The following is a 7158-nucleotide window of genomic DNA, read 5'->3' as shown; positions in this document are numbered from 1 at the left end:
ACATATTATATATGTATCAAAGATACATCAATTCATATCATCATATGAAAACGTAATCCAAATTCTAGCAAAACTTCCATCAGGTGCCCAAGTGTTCTCCCTCCAACGGTAATCCACATAGGATCTTGATCAAGACTCTCACTCCTTAACTTGATTTCTCTCTCTGAATTCTTCCTCCAAGAATTTTTCGGACAGCACAATCTCTAGGCCTTTCCTTCCTGTCCTCCTAGTCTTCCTATCTCAACCTTTCCTTTCTTCTTGCCTTCCCTAGTTTTCTTTCTAGACCCTTATCCTAAAATCAGACTTGTCCTTATTATTTTAGGACTTATCTTAATAAGGAAAGAAAGAGAGCTATTCAGACAACTTAGGAGACTTTTGTAAGAAAGAAAAGATAAGAATTTTTTTCGATGGAATGAACCACAGTGCGCGTCTCCTTTTATAGTTGGAGACCGGACGCCAATCAGGACAACTTGCACCCCATCTGAGAGTTATGTCATGCCCCATCAGATTTTCTCATGCCTTCCCATCATTTCTCATGCCTTCCAACAATATTGCGGCAAGTGGCAAACATCAAGAAACAGAACTAAGAGTCACTTCGCGTAGGACTCTTTGGAGAAAATTTTTCGATGTTTTTTCGAGGAGTCGCAAGGCTTCTATTTGGTGCCACCTTTCCCCACCTTTGATCAACGCTTCATGGCCATCCAAGGGCCCATAATGAAAGCACCATCATCAGATTAGGTGTGGAAAAATAAAAAGAAAATCGAAGAATTCTAAGAGGTTTTAACCACTTGGACTCTGAGTCCATTGGCACCAATGATAAGGAGGGGCGGCTAGGGTTCAAGCCTTATCCAATTATCTGATAACAAATCAGTGATTAAATATCAAAAGCACTCGTAAGCACCCTTAGAGATCATAAGTGCATGCCCCTATAAAAAATTATGTGAAACAAAAGTGGATAAGGCTTGGGAAAGGGCATCCCATCCTATGGGATGCCAATTTGACTTCTGTACATAAAAAAATACACCACACATCAGAGAGAATCTCTATGCATGGGAGGCTAGATAAATGCTGCTAACCCCCTTGAGTCAACTAGCCAAGGGTTAACCCAAATTAGATCCAAATCTAGTTTGAGTTTAATTGGATTTAATTAGCCCAATCAAGAACCAAATTCAAATTCGATTCAAACACAGGAGCTAGGTTTTGCAACATGTGCTAGCATGTTCATCCTGCAAATATATCTAATCCAATTAGATCTTTGATCAATTTTTTTTATGTGTGATCCATTAGATTCCACATCTAGCCAGTAGTAGGTCTGGATGCAAGTTGATTATATTTGATTAGAATTCAATCTAACTGATTTAGATCCAATCAAGCTAACTTGATTTCAGTAATTAAAACTTTCTAATTGACGATCAAATTAAACTTTTTAATTTGATCAAACCTACAAGATAAGATTGACGTCTAGCAACATATCATGTCTACCCAGAAGATATAAAATTTTGATAGAAATATCAAAAATATCCTTCAGTGATAAGTTATCATGCAATTCAATCCTATGATCACACTACATCTCGAATATAATTATGGATATAGAATCATATCAAATCCAATTTCATATTCATATCTTTCTCAATCTTATAATGATAATTTAATTAATGAAATATTAGAAATCTTTTCTAATTCTCATTCTACTTTGATCAAAGTCTCCTTGAATCATCATATGATTAGAGCTAGTAGGATCCGATCTCCTCTTACTAGAAGTGATCGATTTCATGTTGATCTACTCACAATCTCCATACACACTTCACCATATCCAAAACATCCCATACATGACTAAATCATGAATGAGTATAAATCAAAATATGGATTCATGTATATAAGGTTCTATAGTAGTTTCAGATCAAAAGATTACATACACAACTCCCACCATAAGAAAACATCTTTTGATAAGTAAGTAGATCCATAAGATGTTTCTTAAGATGGATTAATTCAATGAACTCATTCTCTAATGAGCATCCATATTTTTGTATTAGTATCTCACACAAGTGGCTTATGAGATCAACTACCCTCACCATCGAGCATACCTAGGATATGCCAATCTATTCGAAATATTGATTTTCTACTCAATACTCCTACGATTAAAAATATTTTAAATTAAAATTTTTAAGATTTTAAGTCTCATAGGTATGATCTCATCATAATCCTAAAATTATTATCCTGATTTATGGGGTTCATCATAATTATTACAAATGTAAGATACAGCATATGATGAAAAATAAATATCTTTTATTTATTTATAAAGTGTTAGTTACATGAGTCTGAAAGATTATAAGAAAAATCTATCAAAATATAAATTTTGATTAACTTTTAAGACATATTTCTTTCAATAAGACTAAGATAGGAGGTAATTTGGAGATGATGCATATGCCTTCCTTCATCAGAAAGATTTTGGAGGAGCTCTTACCAAAAGGATTTAAGATGTCATAGTTTAAACACTATGATATCACCACAGACCCGATGGACTATCTAGAGAGCTTCAGGGCTATCATGTTACTTCAATGAGACAATAACACTATGATATATTAGGCTTTTCCAACTACCTTAAGAAGACAACTCGACTCTAGTCCTCGAGCTTTTAGTGGCTAGTTTGTCTATCACTATCTTAGCAATAGAAAGTAGGGGAAGACCTCCACTGACTTGCTTAACATCAAGTAAAGAAAGGATAAGTCCCTCCGTAGTTATATTAATTGGTTCAACATTAAAACCCTTGAAGTGTGCAAGCTGGAATGATCTATCATAGTGGCCACAAAAATAATTAGGCTGAAGATCTTGGCTTCTACTTTTTGTTGGATAAAGGTCTCTAAAGGATTTGGCCAAACTCCTCTTAAGTAGATAAGCAGATCCACACCAAGGAGCCCATGGTGGCTTGGAAAGAGGCATTAAGTGGAGGGAACAGCAAAAGACATCGGAGTTGTGAAGAGAAGGATAAGCCAAGAAGAAAGCATGGTTGCTAAGAAAGGATCACTATGCGATCTAATAGCCTCCTCCGAAAGTTTGAGAGGTACATCCCTCTCAATGTTCTGAGAGCTCATATTCTGATGGAGATTCGAAATTATAAACATCTCAATTGGCCTTAAAGGATGAAGACCTCAGCTCACAGGAGGGACCCAAATAAATTCTATTCATTTTGTACAGATCATGGGCATAATACCAAGGAATGTCTCCAAGGGATGAGATTGAGGCCCTTATTTAATGAGGGCATCTCTATTTTTTTGTTGATAAATAAGAGAACATTGCTCATGATTGGTGAACCCTAGATAGGTAAGGCAGTACTAGGCCACATATTAGGATGATCACTTCCATCCATGGAGGAGCGGCCATAGGATAAAGCCTATGACCAAAATACTTAAGTAGCATGACTAGATCCTAGAAAGATTGAGGCCATTGGATGAGAAGAAAATTGAGTAGCTGAGTTCTGATATTCTTGAAACCGACCATAGTAAGAATTGTGAAATTAAGTTTTGTATCTTTGGTTACAAATGATTAATAAAAATATATTTTAACTCTTCTTCAATGTAGCATTTTGGGAAATCTCACCATAACTAAGCCAAGAAGACATCCCAAAAGTCTCCAAGACCTTCGATCGGAAAGAAAAATCTTAGCATGACTTGTCATGTCCCAAATCCAGAACATAACATGACCATGCTACTGAGAGATGCTGCCCTTGATAATACGAAGCCTAACAATCAAAATCAACTAAAATTCATCGTAAATAAAATATAATAAGAGGTTTAATTTCATCATTCATCAAGTAACTAAATTAAGGTTAGTTCAGAGCATCTAAATCCAAAATCAAATATCAAATTCATATCTCAAAATTTATAAACAAGTTAATTACAAGTCTGTGATTATCTAATAAAATAAGTTTAGCTATAAAATTTTTAAACTTGCTGTGCAGATTCCTAAGTTGAATCCTCCATCATTTCTAACCTTATTTTTCTATAAAAAAAATAAAAATATATGAGCTACACTAGCTCAACAAGTAATACCTATACTTTCTTACCATATCAAGCATAATTTTTTTTATGATAATATAATATTAAGAAAATAATAGATAATACAAAATATAATTTTTCATAGGACATATAATAAAATAAGTCATACAATCGGTCATGCATACATACATCATTAATATTTCATAAATATGATGATTCATAAGTCATTTTTGTTATGTATTCATATCATATTTTAAAATATTACTCATAGATATTCGTACTATGGTCAATTTTTTATCCATGTTAGGGCTATTATCATAATGGATAAGATATCATAATTTCTATTCATTACTAACTTTATATCCATTGGTACAAGATTGTTTGTCGATTAACTCCACTTTTGTGAGGCTGTCATAATAATCTGAGAGTCTTCAAAATATTTATATATTTTTTTAGAACATATACATATGTAGGTGAGAAAAATATTGAATGATATAAATCAATCTATATTTTATAAACAAGTTCCTTTTAGTAAAAGTATTCATAAAATCAATTTTCATATCCAACATAAATTTTCATACACATGCTGATCCTTTGTTTTATGAAAAATATGATTTCATCAATAGTAGATTATATGCACAAAAATATAAAAATTTAAAAATAAATAAGAAATATAAGATCGACTTGTTTATCCTAGATTTTTAGATTTTGTTAAAAGAATTAGATAATCTTATTTAAAATATTAAATCATAATTATTTTTTAAATTAATTTAATAAAATTAAAAAATAAAAATAGATCATTGATTAGATGATCGGTTCGATAGACCATCTAGTCAACCAAGTGGTTTGGGATCTTTTTGTTAGGGTCAACATGGGTATCTAGAAGAGGAGGACATGACTCAATATAGGATCCATAGGTCTTCTTAAAGAGAGAAAATAGGTGTAGAGAAAGAAAGTAGAGAGATAAAGTAGCAAACTAGGATGTATCATCATCTAGAGAGAGAAAATAGGAGGAGAGAGAATATAGAGAGAAGGAGAGACATACATGAGAGAGAGAACCTTTGAGAGACACGAGAGAGGAGACTTCTCTCTCTTCTTCTTCTTTTTTCTTTTCTTTCTTCTTTTTTTTTGGCTAAATAAGGGAGGAAAGCAAGGTGGCTGTGGTCAGTGGTCTGACAATCGGAGGTTCGGTAATGCATGGTCGGTGGTGGTGGGAAGTAGTGGATGACCGACGATGAGGGCCGAATGATAGGAATTATGAAAAAACATCCAAAAAAATAGGGGATCCACCCTTTTTTTATATTTTCTCTTGTCATTAGTCGATCATCGACAGCCATAACCTTGAAAAAGGATGGTATGGAGGTCGGAGTCATTATATAGGGGTGCGGCACCAAGGGCGGCTGTGCCGATGGCTGGAAAAAAAGAAAAAACTTTGACCAAAATAGAGAAAAAATTGAGCCTCGATCTTTGTAGATTTTTCACCGAACTTAACGGTGGGTGACCTTGCACAAGGGCATGGAAAGAAAGGGAAAGAAGAGAGGAAGAAGGGTTAAGACTTATCTTAGGCTTTGGTGATGTCTCGGGTGATGATTTTAGGTGGACACGATAAGGATAGTCTGTAATTTCAATGAAAGAAAAGAAGAAAAAAAAGAGAGGAGGATTGGGTTCGTCATGGTTTGCTTTGGAGGGAAAGAAGAAATTTATAGAGGATTTCTTAGGATTTTTGGCAGCCCTAAGAGATCAATTTCATGTTAGATTCGATGGAGAAGAAAACTCCCACTGGGAGTCTCCATTCCTCTTTTTTTTCTTTTATATTTTTTTGGACCACTTTAAAATTCATACGACTGATTGATGGCTAATTGGATTATCACATTGTACCTCCTTTAAAAGAGTTTCATTCTCAAAATTTAATATACTTTTACTCTTTTGTAATTAAGAATATTTAGTCTTCAACTAGTACTCCACCATACTTTTGCTGTGCTATTCTGATCCAAATTAACTGTTCTATAGTTGTCCTTTGCTTAATCCTATGAATTATAAATCTAAATTTAAGTTCTTCCCATGATCAAACCTATTGTTCTCATATCCTAAAATGCCATGTCCTAAATTCAGGACATAATATGGCCATGCTATCAAGGATAGCTACCCTCGATAACACAAAGCCTAACAATAAAAATCAACTAAAATCCATCACAAATAAAATATAATAAAGGATAATTTCATCTTTCATCAAGTAATTAAATCAAGATTGGTTCAAAGTATATAAATCTAAAATTAAATACTAAATCTATGAATCAAAATTTATAAATAAGTTAGTTATAAATCTATGATCATCCAATAAACTAAATTAGCTATAAAATTTCTAAACTTACTATGCAGATCCTCAAGTCTGAATCCTCCATCATTTCTAATCTTATTTTTCTATAAAAAAATAAAAAAGTATGAGCTACACTAGCTCAGTGAGTAAAACTTATATTTTCTTATCGGATCAAGCATAAATTTTTTTATGATAATATAATATTAAAAAATAATAAATATTACCAAATAAAGCTTCTATAGGACATATAATAAAATAAGCTATACAATCAGTCATGTATGCAAAAACCATAAACATTTTGTAAACATTATGATTCATAAAGCATTCTTGTCGTGTGTTCATCTTATGTTTCAAAATATTACTCATAGATATTCGTGTTATGGTTATATTTTATTCATGTTAAGACCATCATTGTAATCGATAAGATATTATAATTCATATTCATTACCAACTTCATATGCATTGGTACAGGATCGTTTGTCGATTGATCCACTTTAGTGAGACTGTCATAACAATCTAAGAGTCTTTAAAGTATTTATATATTTTTTTAAAACATACACATATGTAGGTGAGAAAAATACTAAATGATATAATCCAATCTATACTTCATAAATAAGTCCTTTTCGTAATAATATTCATAAAATCAATTTTCATAATAACCATGAATTTTTATATACATGTGTTGATCCTTTATTTTAAGAAAAATATAATTTTATCAATAATAGATTATATACATGAAAAATATAAAAATTTAAAAATAAATAAAGAGTATAAGGTCCACTTGCCTCATTTATCCTAAATCTTCAACTTTGTTAGAAAAATCAGATAATTCTATTTAAAATATTA

This window comes from Elaeis guineensis, chromosome 1 (genome assembly GCF_000442705.2).
Source record: "Elaeis guineensis isolate ETL-2024a chromosome 1, EG11, whole genome shotgun sequence".
In the NCBI taxonomy this organism is placed as follows: domain Eukaryota; kingdom Viridiplantae; phylum Streptophyta; class Magnoliopsida; order Arecales; family Arecaceae; genus Elaeis; species Elaeis guineensis.
The sequence above is the reverse complement of the archived record's forward strand: the minus strand, read 5'-3'. Positions refer to the sequence as shown.